Below are 17,600 nucleotides of genomic sequence, written 5' to 3' on the forward strand. Positions count from 1 at the left end.
ATCTACCGCCATCTTGGCAAAATGTGTATAGTATAAACAATCCTAAAAGAAATTTTTTTTACTCTGAAAGATAAAATTTTTATTTTACTTGAAAACACAGCTACAGTAGATGATTATACTGAGCACATATATTGAGTCAATCCTTGCAAACTACCATGCAAGTAGAAAAAATATCATAAGATGATTAAAACGCTGACAAGCAAAGCATCTGTTTATTTTTTTTTTTTTTTGGTTCGGTTATTGTGGCTGTAGGCATTTATGCAATGATTATGTACTGTAATGTTACTGATAGTACTTGTGTAATCTTATATTTTTCTGGCCCATTAAAGTAGAAGATGGAATTAATACAATTACCAGGTTACTGTACTGTAGATATAGCATACTGCGGAGTTATGTTATGCTTCAAGAAAACGCATAGGCTGTGTGTCAAGCAGTCTTGGCGAAAACACCGAACACTTGCAGTACAGTACAGTTGAGCCGACTGTAGTAATATTACTTTACATACATTACAGTAATATACCTTTTTGCACTTCAGTTTGAATAATGAAGCAAAATTGTTTGGCAAAGGACAACCACTTTGTCTGAAGTGCATTTGCTTTGAGATTTTATGCAAAAGTAAATGACAAAAGATCATATTTTGACGATTTTTATAGCTGAAAACGCAAAACTCCTCGACGGTTAGCAATATCTTTGACAATATTCAGTTTAGTTTGACATTATCTCTAAAACTAAATGACAATGTTGAAAAACCTTTGACCTTGTTTGAATTTATTTTAAGCAATTTATTAAAGGTTTAAAAAATACTAATATACAGTTTTGGAAGTTAAAGTTTTGATAGTTTATATAGGAAATATTAATTTCATTGTTATTACTGTTCTTAAAATATTTTATTTTCCCTTTCCTTTCCTCACTGGGCTATTTTCCCTGTTAAATCCCCTGGGCTTATAGCATTCTCCTTTTCCAACTAAGGTTGTAGCTTGGCAAGTAATAATGATAATAATGTCTTATCGTTGTAGTTTACATAGAAATTTTTGTCTATGAATATAAAGGGTGTAAATAATCGTATGTTTAGCAAATGCAGTCAAACAAAATATGTTTACTTAAAGTTAATCGAATCAAGATATAGTCCTTCACATTATCTGATTTAATTGAAGGATTTTACATTGCTTATACATACATAATGAAAAAACTTTCTACTCTAAAATATCCTCTTGGGTTACTCATTTGCAGAGTTAAGTATTGGAATGATTGTAATTAGAATCGCAGAGTTCTGGTGTTATGATGTTAAATGATGCATTTAATTTTTCAATTGACAACCTTTCCTGGAATTTCTTCAATGTCAGTCCTTCTCTTTGAGCCACCCTAACATTGCATATATTAGCTACATATATTAGATGGTTCATGATTCAATCTTTCAGGATAGAGAATACATTTTCAATAGGATTCAAAAATGGAAAGTGGGGAGGTAGTTTTTTAATCTTTAGATTTGGAAAGCATTCTTCATTATTTGTGGATAGGGGCGTCATCCATCACAATTATTGTGTCAGGGTTGTTGCATGCCGTGAGAATGGCTTCCAAGGACATTACACAGTTGGTAAAAATATACCTCTTAAGAGATAGTCAGTTTAATGTTTCTCTAATCCACATGTATTGGAGGTGGTAGGATTGAGGGTGTTTTTACCACGTTCTCCAACAATCCTAAGAACCCTTTGTTCTCAGGGAGCTCTCCCACAGGTCCTTTTCGTATATAGGTTAAACCAATAAAATCCTGTGCTCTTGCAATCCCTCTTCATGCATAGTGAGCAAATGCTGCGTGTTTCTGCTTTACTTTCTTTGAATTTCCACCTTGAAGAGTGGTACGACACATTTTCAGTGTTATGAGCTTCCATTGAGCTCTTTTGACGGTACAATGCCCTAGAGACTGACCATATATACGTGGCCACCATAGCTCCTCTCCACCCAAGCTAGGACCAAGGAGTGCCAGGCAATGGCTGCTGATGATTCTGCGGAGAGACCTGTAGGCCCCCCAAACCTCCCAACCTTAGCTCACAAAGGATGGTTAGGTTCCAGAGCCCAAGGAACAGAGCTTCAAGGGGCTCGAATCCCAGTCTGGCAATCACCAGGCAAGGATGCTACCACCAGGCCACCACAACCCTAATGGTCAAGTTTTTGACTGTCTTGTTAATATGTTCATTTTAAGCCATGGTTAATCAGCACACCTGAACTTTGGGTTTTTGCATATAGTTATATTTCTAGTTTGTTATTAATCCCGACCATATACTGTACAATTTTATCCTCCTGTTAAGGTTGTTTGTTGGAACATCCCTGTAATTGCGTTGAGCATACTATTTTTCATATTTACTACCAAAGATTTGATGATAGTCCCTTTGTCAGCTGCTGCATTTAAAAGTTTAGTGATGTTTGGACGTATGTTTTCGCTAATCCCAGCTGTCTACTGTACATTGTTATCCCTCGGTTGAAGTTTGTAGTTTGATGTGACATCCATAAATTGAGACGAACAGTTTTATTATATACGCAACCAAAGGTTAGGTTTGGGACAGTCTAGTTTTGTATGTATAGATTTATCAAGCTATGGTCAATCAACACACCCAAACTTTATTGGACTTGCTGTACTTTACGTACTACTTCTGTTTCTGCTTCATTTCTTCAGTCCTTCTGTCCAAACTCTCTTTACTTTTATTTTCTGGTATAATCAGGTTTGTACCCCAGGTCTGCTTGGGTTCTGAATGACCACTTCTCATGTAGCCCCAGTCCATGCATTTTAATTGAGATTTATAACTAAAATTATTAGTAATTTTTAAGTAATTACGGGTATTTCTAAATTGCCAATTTTATCTGGTAAGGCAGACCATGTGAGATTCATTGAGCTTCATGTAAAATAATGTTTGTTCATAAACATTCTGTAAATTTAATAAAGTATTGTTTGTTATGAGCATAAATATTTTGTAAATATAAATTAAAAGGTTGGAAACTTATATGAATGGGAGCAAAATATTTTTTTGTAAAATGTTATGTTGGAAGATTTTTGGAAGATTTTATGAACTTGTATAATTAAAAAGATTATTAGAAATATAATTAAATTGAACCAAAATTTTTATAAAATTATAATTGGAAGTGTTTATAAGTGTTATGTAAAGGTATGGGATGTAGTGCAGATATTGTCCATTGTAGCGTTGTTCTTCTCATGTTTTCAGTTGAGCTTTCAGTCCCCCTAGGACTGGAGTTGTAATTTAATATATTGTACAAGGTGAGAATCTTCATCCAGAACTCCTTTAACTGGTAGTGTTTTATATTTCAGAATATGACAGGATCACATCTTTTTATTTCAATCTGGTGAAAATGGCATAATATTCTCAGACTTATTTACTTTAGCTTTATATATGTTAGTAAATTAACTAGGCTACAATTGTAAACAAATAGATTAATCATTTTCTAAGTAATTTCAATATGCCAATATTGTATCTGCTTGGACTGATTAGATTTTTTAATTGCTTCTTATGTATTCAATTTTTAAGTAAACATGACAAAAATTACATACTTGTAAAACCACTGATGGAAATAAGGAGGAATTGACAAATAACCTATCAACCCTGCTGCTAGAAGACATTAAAAATTATCTTCAGGATATAATTTTCAAATCCATTAGTTTGAGGTATAGTTGTCAGGTAAAATAGATACTAAAAAAATGAAACCATGAAAAAGGCAAAATTGCTATTTTCTTTTTCTTGGTACAACTTTTTTTGTAATAATTACAATTATAATAGCTAGGCTATTGCTAGTGAAACGGCTGGCTCTAATGACTATACAATTATCGTATATACAGTAGAGAAATAAAGTAGAAATGTATGGGGACAAAGAAAGCACCATATGTTTGGACGAGTGGGGTTAAACCGCTTGCATAATACAGTGTCTTCCCCTCAAGCTTGTTATTAGTCCTTGTTATACCCTTTTCTGTTTTATGTCAAACATCACACAATTCAGGTGGAAATAAGTGCTACCACGTTTCTCTTCTCCGACATATCCCAATGTATATTTTCTACCACTTTTCTCTTCTCCGACATATCCCAATGTATATTTTCTACCACTTTTCTCTTCTCCGACATATCCCAATGTATATTTTCTACCACTTTTCTCTTCTCCGACATATCCCAATGTATATTTTCTACCACTTTTCTCTTCTCTGACATATCCCAATATATGATTTCACCATAGTTTTTCATTGTTTTAATATCTTCAAGGTCATCCTTTAGGTCTTAAAATGCATGTCCCTTGATCAGGTGAAAGGAACATAAAGGCTGCAAGTATCTTGCAATGAAAGCAGCCATTAGCGTCAGGTACATAGCTGCATATTAATCCAATACCTCTTCTCCGTGCCAAGGAAAAATGGAAAAAGTATCTGCATTTTTTCAAAATGTTTTCATTGTGACAATTTGACTTTCAGAATCTAAAGGTTGTTTCATAGGTTAATTGAATTTTATCTTCCATCAGAATATATATACAAGCAAAGATTTCCCTTGAAGATTTTATGTAACAATTTTAGTACTACTGTATGAATGTACCATTGCCCATCCAAACTAATGATTGGCAGATTATAGTTTCTCTTACTAATATGATAATCATGTTTAGATTGATTATATTGCATAATAAAACAATCTGAATTTTTATGGCAAGTTTTAAATTCCCCTAAGCATTAATTTGTAGAGTGATAAGGTTCAGTTGTCGTAGCCTGTTGTAAACTAACCTGCCTTGCGAAATTTTGGATAGATCCTCAAAACCTGCTCGAGTTTTGTAATTTTTAGTGTTTACAACCTCACCGTTCTTGTGAGGAAGAAGTAGAGGGTTTTTGGGAGTCCTCAGCAGCCATTGTCTAGTCTTCCCTGGTCCTAGCTTGGTGAAGAAGTTAGCTTTGTCATTTGGTTCATGTAATCTTAAGTGACCTTTAAGGTATCCTTCACTTTTACTGAATTCTTTGAATTATATTTTGGCCTCTTTATTTATCTTTTGAGGGATATTTGTCATTGTTTGATGTCAAGCTCTTGTTCTATACTTGTTATGATTCTCAAAGCCAAGTAAAATTAGAGGTTTCTTCATTCATTTAATTTTCCTCAAGGTAATTCTTTCATTTTTCCATCAAGGGTCTGAAGCATGGTTGTATTCTTGTCTAAAAGTTGTCTAGTTGAACTGCATTTTCACTCCCTGCAGGTTTACTTTTGGTGGTTGTTCTTTCGATACAGAAATCTTTCATAAATCAAATAGTTTCCTTTCTGAAACTTGATAATTTTTATTGTGGAGTTAGAAATACTACTAGAATTCATTTGTGGATATACCATAAAGTACAACTGGAAAAACTAAATGTAATGAAAATAAAAATCTCTAGTTTGTCCTGTTAAGTGAATTGCTTAAAAGCTTGTCAAAAGTTGATTTGGTGTAACTTGCTGTTTCGGTATAAGCTGAAGTAAACTAGTAACTTTTGCAATAAAATTACAATACTCACATACTGGACTAATTATAATACTAACCATGTTGTTGTCCTAGCAAGTGTACCAGCTATTTTGGCCTTTAATTCTGGTCTATCTGATCCTCTGTTTTAAATTCAACGCGATATTCATCTTCTACCTCACATGCATAATATATTTCAGATCAGTTGATATCCCTTATCCCATCACTCAAGTTCTTCAAACAAGACTGTCATTTTTCATTTGTCTTAACATTCATTCTCACATTCTTAGTGTTAAACAACGGCCAATCATGGTCTAGTAGTGAACCTCTATTTCTATTCAACTGTCTTTTATACATACTAAGCAGGCTTAAATCACCTCTTGTACAATCTGGCCTTTCATTGCTTCATGTAAAACTCCATTCGAAAATCAACAAGCTCCTGTTATCGACTTCAGTGGGTGTTGTTAAATTTAGACTTGACAACACAATACTTTATATTTATTCATTAACATCATTTGACAAAACGTATATCTGAGGGAGTAATTTAGGTTAGTAAATAAGTTTTGATTTATATTACTTGGTAATCATCTTGAAACAATGATTGTATTCAGACAAAAATACGTCCCACCAATCAGCTATTAGGAAACTTTTCAGAGCTAAAAAGGCAGAAGGCAGCCCTACGAGTCTGTGCACATCTGCCTTGCTAAAATAAAACTGACTATATTCATGAAGATGGTAGTGTGGTGTTTGAGAGTCAACTTTCTCTGCCCAATAAATGTTAGTTTACCCATAAATCTGTGTAATCTTATTCATGGGCCTGTGATGATTACTAATTAATTAGCCACAATTCTAGCGCCATCACAAGACGAGAAGCATCTCGTCTAAGACTGTGGTTGCGACACACTTCGTTTTTCCACTATGGTGATGCAGTCTTTCCATTACATGCTGGACCAGAGTAACTTTTCTTTATTGACGATGTTTGTATTTAAGTATTTCTTCCTCCTCCCATTTGAGGAAGTGGGTAAGTGTAATGTATGAACATTTTTACTCATGATCATACCTACCCTAGCATGTGATATCTTCATTACTCTGGTTATTATGACTTCTGCACTCGTGAAGATGAATATCTTATTAAAGGATATTTGTATTTTATCCTAACCACAAGCTTATAATTTTGTTTACTTTCACTGCCCATCGGACTTGTTCCGCAAGGTTCAGTTGACGGTTAGCTGTTCTAACTTCTAAGTCATACTTAAAGGAATATCTTATCTACTGTTGAGAAAAATGAAAATTACTAAAAAAAAATTTATCTATGCTAATTGTATCTTGCATTGGTTTTATAATACTACTCTACATTCAATCATTGGTCTTTAGCTTGTCAGACGGCAAACCGTGTAAGGCATTATAGATATTTTGAGCTGCACCAACCTTATAGTTTCCGTGTAAGAACATTATTAGACAGTTTAGATATAGGTAGAAATAAAGTGCTTCCATGTAGGATATCTACCCCTCCATGGAAATTACTGGATATATTTTTTTTATGAATATTTTTTTGGTATAAAAAAGAACATGAATGACTTAGAAGCCAGGTTGCTCTTTATGGAACAAGTTGAACACGAGGAATCAACTATTAATAAATACTGATGGCTCCAAAGCTGATGCTGGCATTGGATTTTGAGTATATAGTAGTGCTTTTGATTGTAGAGTTGCACTTCCTCTAGCATCTTCTATATTTGCTGTCAAACTACATGGCATACTAATCGCTATTGAGAAAATAGCGTTTAAAGATGAGGGCAATTTTACCATTTTTAGTGATGCAAGATGTTTCTTACAGGCATTAGAAGTTTAAAATCTTTACAAAGTTGCTTCTAATTACTGCCATGGAAGGTATAATAGTTCGATTTTGCTGGGTTCCGGCATACATAGGTGTCTGCAAATGAGAAGGCAGATTCGCCGGTCAAGAGTGCTGCAGCAGAGTTGTTACCAAAAAGGTATCCCATCCTCAGAAATGATTTTTTTTTCTTTACCTACAATTAAGAATTTTATTTATACAGTAATTTGCAACAGCGTTAGGATAGTTTACTTGAAAAGATGCGAGAAATAAGTAATGTTATATCCCGATGGAGGTATGGTGGGATGCCCCGAAAGTGGGAGACTACTCTATCATCTAGGCATTGGTTGCACTTGGATGACACAAGTTTTTGCTGGCTGACTAACGGCAACCATATTGCAACGACTTTTTGGTACCATTGACAGACATATGTTAACTGGATGCCCCATATGTAGTAGTGAGAGAAATAATTTACTTAAGGATTAAGGTTAGGAGGGGAGGTTCATCCTTGCCAAGATCCTTGGACATGTCCTACCATGCTAGTGGCATTATTAGCTTTATTGCAGTAGATTATTGGTGTGTGGTCTACTATCGTGTTAGGCTTGTTTTGTTAAGTTACACTTTTCTCATGCCATTTGGAGATGTGGTCAGAATAGATGCTCTAAATTTTTCTGCATTTAATGTGGTTTCTGTTTCCAAAGGTACAAGTTTGCACTTGCATCAGTAAAATGAGGGCATTTTAAAGTGTGTTAGCCTGTATTGGGCCCTGTTTCAACGTATAATCTCACTGATAAAGTACAGTCGGCGTCAAAACTGATGCAACAAATTTCAGAGGATTTTGCTCTTAATTCACTAATTGGCAACAACTATGGGTATCTCAAAAACTTATTTTTTTTCCTACGTTGAAATCTCTTATTAAAACAAAATATAGCATTATATGTCAGCTTTATTTTGTTTGATAGAGATTTCAATGTAGGAATAAAAAAATAAGTTTTTGAGATACGCGTGCAAGTTGCTAATTAGTGAATTTCGAACGAAATCCTCTGAAATTTGTTACATCAGTTTTGACGCAGACTGTACTTTATCAGTCTGAGATTATACGTTGAAACAGGGCCTAATACAGGCTAAGACCACTTCAAAAGGCCCTCTTTACTGGTGTAAGTCCAAACTTGTGCCTTTAGAAAAAAACACATTAAATTAAGAAAAATTTAGAGCATCTTTTCTGACCACATCTCTGGATGGCATGAGAAAAGTGTAACTTCACAAGCCTAAGACAATATTAGACTACACAACATTAATCTTCACTTAACTAGTTATAGTCCTAGGCACAGGTCCTATTTCGTACTTAATAGAAAAATGAGGGTGGAAGTAAGGTTTAACACACGTGACACCTCTTTTGCTGCCGACTGTACATTCACACTATGACGCATTTCTCGTCACCACCGACGGCTGTCGCTTGCCTGCTCTCTCTCTCTCTCTCTCTCTCTCTCTCTCTCTCTCTCTCTCTCTCTCTCTCTCTCTCTCTCTCTCTCTCTCTCTCTCTTTTTAATCTCATGATTATTTATTTACAATAAATTTTGTATCCATTAGTACACTTCAAGTTTAAAAACACAAACAAAACTCATATTTACGAACGCACAATGCTACTGGTATGCTTATCAAACAGCGACTTATTTTGCTAAATAACATAGTTACATATTTTTCCTTTTAATCAAATTATTTAAGGTTAATTTTATATCAATAAGAACATAAGATGGACGAAAAGCTGAGAGATAAACAAGGAGGATTTAGAAAAGGTATTAGTTGCACTGACCAACTTTTCATTTTGCGTCTTGTACAGTAATACGTAAAATATAGAAATCCCCTTTTGATGGCATTTGTGAACTACGAAAAAGCCTTTACTTTTACTTTTAGGGATTTATTTCTCGCCCTCCATCAGACACTTGAGAGTCTGTTCAGGCGGGCCTTGATGTGTGAAATAATTTCTTTTCAGTTTATATTTTGCTCTGTATCTTTTCAGCATAAGCTAACATTTGTATTCAGGCTTAGTTTTCTTATCACTAGTATAACACTTTCCAAAGAGATAAGTTTACATGTTTTTCTTGAAAGCTGCCAAATTTTTGCTATTCTTGACATCAAGTGGAAGGTCATTGAAAAGTCTCGGTGCAGCATAACAAAAAGTTCTTCCTCCTATTGCATGATTCACACTAATTTTGAATAGTCTATATGGGTCATCAGCATGTATAACTCTTACAGCAGCGCTAGTAGCTTGAGGGTAGGGGACCAAGCATTCACGAAAATATCTAGGCTTATCACTTGTAAGTCAACAAACAAATCTGAAATTCAATTCTAGCCTTAACAGGTAACCAATGTAGATCGATCAGTGCAGGAGTTATTCTCTCCCGAAATTTAATGCCTATTATCAGTCTAGCCTCCCGGTTTTGCACATTTTGAAGCTTTATTAGTAGTGTATTGGGCAATTTATAGTACATAGACTTGCTATAATTAAGCCTTGATATTACGTGACTCATCACTATAATTTTTGTACTGCCCTCTGTTAAATATTTTCTAATAAATGCTATGTTTCTCAGGTGATAGTTACACACTTTCACTGTATTCACTATTTGATCCCTCATTGACAAATTACCATCCATCAGTACACCCAAATTTTTCACAACAGGCACAATCCTAACATCAGCATCACCAATTTTTATACTGAAATAACTGGTAATTCTTCAAAGCCACCTTTGTGCTGTCCAATTTTGTTGAAAGTTCTGCATTATTATGGACTTCCTCATAAATATGGAAATTTGATCGTCTGTTCATGAGCATAGCAAGTGAAAATTTAATGTTAATGGAGTCTTATCAAAGGAATTCCCAGTGAACAGCGGAGTACTCGAAGGGAATGTGTTGTCACATATGTTCGTTATCCTTCTCATGGATTTTGTAATGCGTAGAACAGTCAGAGATGGTGGAGAAGGATTGGACTGGATTGGTAACAGAAATTTTGCAGACCTAGAATATGCTGATGATATTGCCCTTGTTCGCAGAACACCTCAGGATTTGCAATGCTTCCTTATGAAAATGCATCAAATATCACACAAGGTTAGGCTGGAGATAAATAGAAGAAGACAGATGATGATGAAAACAGTATGCAATGGAAAATGAGATATCATTGGAAGGTGAAAGGATTAATGAGGTGGAATCATTCAAGTATTTTTGGGACTATGATCTCCAATATGGGGCCTTTAGAATTAGTTTAGTGAAAGATTGAAAAAAGCAAATTAGGCAATTTGTATGTTAAGTAAAATTTGGAAATTAAATCTGATATTACATATAAAATTTAGACTATATATCAGTTTAGTGAGACCGGTGTTACTCTATGGACATGAGTCATGGTATGACAGTGAAACAATCTCCAATAGATTTAGTAGATTTTGGAAACAGCCCCCAGAAGGATAATGGGAGTTAAGCCCTGTCCACACGATCGAGCATACCCGACGGACAAAGCGTGATACCAGACCACAATAGTTAGTAAGAATGAGGGTTAATGACGTCAAAAGCGGGAAAACCAGACAGGGATCTGGCATCATACAGTGTTGCCAGATCCCTGCCTTTAGTTTTCCCGCTTCTGACGTCATCAACGCTCATTTTCACTAATTATTGTGGCTGATGCCAGATCCCTGTCTGGTTTTCCCGCTTATGATGTCATTAATCCTCATTCTTACTAACTATTGTGGTCTGGTATCACGCTTTGTCCGTCGGGCATGCTCGATCATGTGGACAGGGCCTTAGAGATTACTCGAGGGCCATGTGTGGATGAGATCATGATGAGGGGTAGATGGAGATGGTCTGGGCATGCTCTTTGTACTCCCAAGAGAGATTAGTTCACCAAACGTTTAGCTGGGCTCCACAAGGGACTAGAAGAGTTGGAAGCCCCAGCCCCACAGGGCTGAAGACTGTAAAGCGCAAAGTGGGAGACGACTGGCGAAATCTAACAGAGGCCTTTAGTGTCAATAGGCGCACTTGCTGGTGGTGGTGATGATGTTTTAAGTTAAAAATCACAATGAACTGTATAGTACTGTGTGGTAGGTTCGAACGCACAATGTTGTACTGTACATATGCATATCAAACACATTAGCGATTTTTTGTTTTCATTTCGATAAATAACATCGAAACATATTTGTTCATTTTAATGTCATACTTACTTATTTACAATTAATTCTATATCATGGTTTTCATAAATTTTGTTTTAATCCCCCCCCTCTCTCTCTCTCTCTCTCTCTCTCTCTCTCTCTCTCTCTCTCTCTCTCTCTCTCTCTCTCTCTCTTGCAACTAAAACTAGCTGTAGTAATTTCGATAGTCAAATGAAGTATTAATGAAATATATAAATATATATATATACATATATATATATATATATATATATATATATATATATATATATATATATATATATATATATATATATATATATATATATATATATATATATATATATATATATATATATATATATATATATATAAATATTATATTTGAAATAATTTTAGATTATATAATTGTATATAAACTCCATTAGCATTTGCACTAATAATAAATATATACAATTTTCTATGTATGAAAGGCTTCCATCTCTCTCTTTCGAAGTCTTTCTATTTTTTTCCGTCATCAACCTCACTACTGCTAGTTCTAGTTGCAGTTTGTACCAGTAATTTGGTAATATATATTATATATATTATATATATATATATTATATATATATATATATATATATATATATATATATATATATATATATATATATATATATATATATATATATATATATATATATATATATATCTATCTATCAAATAAGGTGGTCAAGATGGTTGAGATTAAGGAATAAATAAGTTCAAGAAGAAAGATGGTCAAGTTGAGCAAAATATCACTCAAATGAGTGCGAGTACAACATACCAGATGCTCCCATGCAAAACGAATAACTCCATCTATTGAACGAACGGTTAAACATTCTGAGTGGTAATCCTTAAGGGAATATAGGATGGAATTCGATTGTAAATTTTGCGACATATGTTCATAATTTGCATTACTACGTCAGTATATTTTATTTTTATATTCAACGCTTAGATTTTAGATAACTAAATTTTAAAGCTACAAATAGGTACATATATAGATTAAGAATACATATCCTTATGTTTCTCAGTAAATTTTTCAGAAACTTTATAGCTCTATATCTTATAATTTAGTTAATGTTGCAAATTTAGGTAATGTATATTACAATAGTTTTTAAATTTTCTATACAATATCACGCTCAACTAAAGTAAAATACACTATATCTGATTTGTTAAACCTAGCCACAAGTCCATGTGTGTAGGCATACATTTAATTAGTCTGTAGCCCACTGTAGAATGGAGATATTGGGTGTATACAAAACACAATTGTAAAATTTTTCTATATTGAAACGGAAATGCATGATGCACTCATGTATACTCTTTAGTAATATAAACTAATAAATGTATGAATATACAAACAAAACTCGCTAAATTGTATCACATAAAATAATAGAAAGAGAGATGGAAATAGAAATAAGGTAGAATACAAGCCAACCAAAAATGCAAAATAAAATTTGCAAATGAACTTTAATAAATTATACATAAAGAAAAAATAACTCGGTAAATAATATTGCACATATAAAGACTGTAGACAAAAAAAAAATAAGAAAAAAAACACAAGCCAACCAAAATTGCATTATGAATTACATGCAAATAAGGTCTACTATGATTATAAATATGAGAAAACAAAATACTAAAATACAGTTTTCTTCAAGAATTAAATACATAATACAAACATAAGACAAAGCAATTATGAAAACATAGAAAGCACAGACAAACACATTCGTTGTACATGAAAATATAAATACAAACAAGTGCAGTTTACAAATATTGTAATATGATAGTCTTTATTTAGGGAATAGAAAAAATAAGAAGGTAAGGAACACTAACTAAATAAGGTAAGGAACACTAACTAAATGACATGTTGAAGCAGTATACTCCTGTAATGCTACTCGGGTGTGCAAACATGCTGATATATTCATGCACTTATAAGTTGAATTAAATTTAAATATAATACATACCACTAAATATATTCCTAACGCCAAATATGTCAGCTCCTGAGAAATATATTATTTTAATACCTTTATGATAAAAAAAAAGTTAGAAACCAAAAGAAATGTACTGCTGAGGCCTTGCCTTAATCATATCCAATATCAGTAGGGCTTACTCGTGAGTAGTACATATTTCATGCATTATACTGTTAGTACTCACCGGTCTTTGTCCTTAGGGAACCTCTGAAACACCTAATGAGGATAGTTTTTTTTTTGTTTTTTTCTTTCTTTTTTTTTTTTTTTTTTTTTTATTGCTAAAAATAGTGTGTGACTTATTCACTGTTGGCGCCATGATTTCGTTTGTGTCAACTGTCAACATCATCATGGCTTGACTCTTCGTAGCACATCTATACACAAATGTACAATTGACAAATAACTAATTAATTAAGTAGCATGAATAGGGCCTACAGCGTTTTTAACCTGCAATAATGATCTCTACTCCTTAAATTCCGCTTTGACATGTTATGGAATTTACTAAATTAGTTTCTTTGAATTCCTCAGGAGCTAATAAAATTGAGCAATGAATAACAAAAGGGTAAAATTGCAATATAAAATTTTAAAAAAATGGTTAAATGGAAAATGACAGAAAAGACGTAGCAGTATAGGCTACCCTTACAACGCCATCTGAACACTAAGCGGTCAAACTACTGTGTTCACTTTGGAGTTGGCAACTAGTATATTAACATTCATATTTTAAGCCTTCCTATCTTCCTCCAGTTTAGTCCAAAGACTATATACTTCAGTATATAGTCTTTGGTTTATTCTTTGGGCTTCCTTCTTTCTCTTTCGAAGTCTTCCTATATATTCTTCAATAGCAATAATCTGTTCTACTATCAACCTCATTACTGTTAGTTCTAGTTCCAGTTTGTACAAATAATTTAGTGCATTTTTCCTTCATGAAATACGATGGCAAGATAATTGAGAGTAAGGAGTAAGTAAGTGAAAATGAGTTCAATTTGGCTGAACATTGTTGGAATCTTCTTGGTGAAAGTGTTATGGAAAGATTGGTGTATTTATGTCCCCTGTCACCTGTTACTCCTCCTTAGCGACAAGGAACGTCTAGATATTAAATTGTGCAGTGTAATTCTTCTGTTTCCCATTGATATGAAGGTAAAGCATAATATTTTCACCGATATTTAAATGATTTTATCAAAGTTGTGTTCTTCTTTGGCGTGAAACAAATCTGATAGAAGTGTAGGCTATTGTATAGCCTAGGCCTATTTTTCGTTTCAAGAGTTAGCAACTTCATCCTAGATTAGGCCTACCATCATAGTAAGCTTAGCAGTACAGGTTGTTGCAGGATGTATCATGGAATTTTGGTAAATATATGATACTTGAATTTCTAGCAAAATACAAGAATCATATAATTTCCTACTCGCAATCTTGTGTTTTATACATTTCTGACTGTGATTATTGGGAGCAAACCACCTGTTCATGAGATTTTGGGCCCCCTTATATAAAGACAATTATGGGGGATCCCAGTGGGAAACATTTTTTTTTGGGGGGGAATGCCAAAAAAAGTGATTTGCAGCAATAATAATGGTCAGAAATGCAAAATAAACACTAGATAACCAGTTTGAAAAATATATGGTTCATATAAGTGGCTGAAAATTAAAGTATCATAGTTATCTAGGATTCACTTCATGATTTTGCTCCACCGTGCACTGGCTTCGCTCGCGGAAAAAGAAAAACGGCAAGCTCCGTATGTACTGGCAAGCGGTAATGTTGAGCTGCGCTCGCAATCCTAGTGGGTCATTATTTCGGGGTTATTTTTTACTTTCACATAGGCAACAATAGCTATACACTGAATGGAGAGTGTTTCCATCATAATGAATTGCAAACAGATGAAATTACACTAAATTTTGAAACTATCCTTATACTTGCTATCTTTATACTTAACTACCATTATCCTTAACCACCTTCACCTACCCTTACCTTACCCTTACCTTACCTTACCTTACCTAACTACCCTTATCCTTAACCACCTTTACATACCCTTACCTTACCTTACCTACCCTTACCTTACCCTTACCTTACCTACCCTACCCTTACCTACTCTACCCTTACCTTACCCTTACCTTACCTACCCTACCCTTACCTTATGTACCTTAACCTTACCTTATATACCTTACCCTTACCCTATGTACCCTACCCTTATCTTATGTACCCTACCCTTATCTTATGGACCCTACCCTTACCTTATTTACCATACCATTACCTTACTTACTGTACCATTACCTTACTTACTGTACCCTTATCTTTCTTACCCTACCCGACCCTTATCTATCTCACTCTACCCTACCCTTATCTTATCTACCGTAACTTTACCTACCTTTGCCTAACCTTCCTTACCCTTGGCTTGCCTTTCCTACCCTTATCTTGCCTTTCCTACCCTTAGCTTACCTTTCCTACCCTTAGCTTACCTTTCCTACCCTTAGCTTACCTTACCTTACATAGCCTATCCTTACCTTACCTTACCTTAGCTAACCTAGGTGAATGCAGGGAGACTCGCCATATTGCCGGCTCATACCTTATTGCCTGGACTCATCTGATTATGCAAGCATGGTGGCATGGCTATGCGCACATTTGTGATTGGGTGACTGAACTTACTAGACCCCTGGTGTACACTCAGCCTGTCTAGAATAGGTGGTTTATTTCACGTACATCACTCTTAGACCTAATACAAAGGCGTGTTTACAAGAGACAAGTGCCTACGAGAGCTAAACGTATGCATTTATCAGTCCAATCTTTGGCACTTGTAAATTTGTTCCTATTTTTTATCAAGATCAACCAGAGTAGTTTTTTTTCGCTGACTATCTCCTTTAGAATTTGAGTCTACATCACCCTCTCTTGCTTTGAAATTTAAGTGCTTCCAGCAGGGAGTGCCTTCGATGATATATAGGAATAAACAATAAATCAAAGAAATTTACAAATTCCTTCTAGTGAGTCTCCCCTCATTGCAAGAAAGAGAATTGGTGGAAGATATGGCATTTTCATACTAATCGCCCTCTCTCTCTCCATTTCATAAGATTTATGATGAGGAATTCTTTGGTATTCATGTAAAGTATTCCCAAGTTTCCAGATGGCATGACTTGGAATCCAAACACAGTTGTTTTTGGGGAAATGGAATTACTTTAGAATTGTAATATTTCACCCTAAAATAGGTGTGTGTTTATGGTCGTGTATTCAATTTTGAAAATGAAGAAAACAAGAATGTCAGGCATGCTTATTTTGAAGCACTTGCCTTCTCAGATTAAAGAAACATGGGTAATTGTTTACAACAACACGCTCTCCATTTATTCCAAAATAATGCAATCCTGCAGTTTCCATCTTCTTGCACAGTAATTAGGTGGTTATTTAAATTCTGGGAAAGCAAAAAATGACAAAGATATGTTGAGGGAAGGGGTTATAAAAAGAAAATAGCTCGTTTTCCTCATTAAACAACTTTGAACTGATATGTCAATATAGTCAACCAAACAGAATTCATGATGCCAGCGTACGTAAACAGAAGTTCGTGATGCCATCGTACATTTGATATACTGTATATTCAAAATATACTTAAATAAAAATGGATTAATTACTCAAAAGTGTCACTTACTCAAAAGTGTCCATAAAATATGCAATTTACAAATAGTGACACTTGTGAGGAATCACTCAACTTTTGATTAAGTATATTTTGAATATACAGTATATGAAATGTACGCTGGCATCACGAACTTCTGTTTATGTACGCTGGCATCACGAATTCTGTTTGGTTGACCATGTTGACATGTCAGTTCCAAGTCGTTTAGTGAGTAAACCGAGCTATTTTCTTTTTATAACCCCTTCCCCCTTCCTCAACGTATCGTGCTAATTACTGCTTTCCCAGAATCTAATTAACCAACTAATTACTGTGCAAGAAGATGAGAACTGCAGGATTGCATTATTTTGGAATAAAAGGAGATCGTAGTGTTGTAAACAATTACCGAAACGTGTTAAGACGCAACTCCTTCCTAGTAAGGTGGTACATGTTTGCGTAGCTTTCACATTGCATCAGATTAATCCCTACCCCAGACCATGAGTTTAAAGTATTTTCTTCACTCGCATTTAGTTTTATTGAAAATTTTATGCTTAGAGGCAAATTTTGTATGAGCCTGGCTCGTA

General features: G+C 34.3%; 1 long non-coding RNA gene across 3 annotated transcripts in view; it reads left to right on the top strand.

Annotated features, from left to right (window-relative positions):
* Positions 1-17,600, top strand: part of LOC137614312 (uncharacterized) — a 190,843-nt gene that overhangs the window by 156,373 nt on the left and 16,870 nt on the right. Inside the window, exon 5 of one of the 3 annotated variants that reach the window (XR_011039064.1) lies at positions 3,320-4,658. The exons of the other annotated variants lie outside the window; for them this stretch is intronic. This is a non-coding gene — a long non-coding RNA (uncharacterized lncRNA). Of the gene's footprint in view, positions 1-3,319; positions 4,659-17,600 lie in introns of those variants that run through there. 3 annotated transcript variants of the gene reach the window in all.

Source organism: Palaemon carinicauda, chromosome 20 (genome assembly GCF_036898095.1).
Source record: "Palaemon carinicauda isolate YSFRI2023 chromosome 20, ASM3689809v2, whole genome shotgun sequence".
Taxonomy (NCBI): Eukaryota; Metazoa; Arthropoda; class Malacostraca; order Decapoda; family Palaemonidae; genus Palaemon; species Palaemon carinicauda.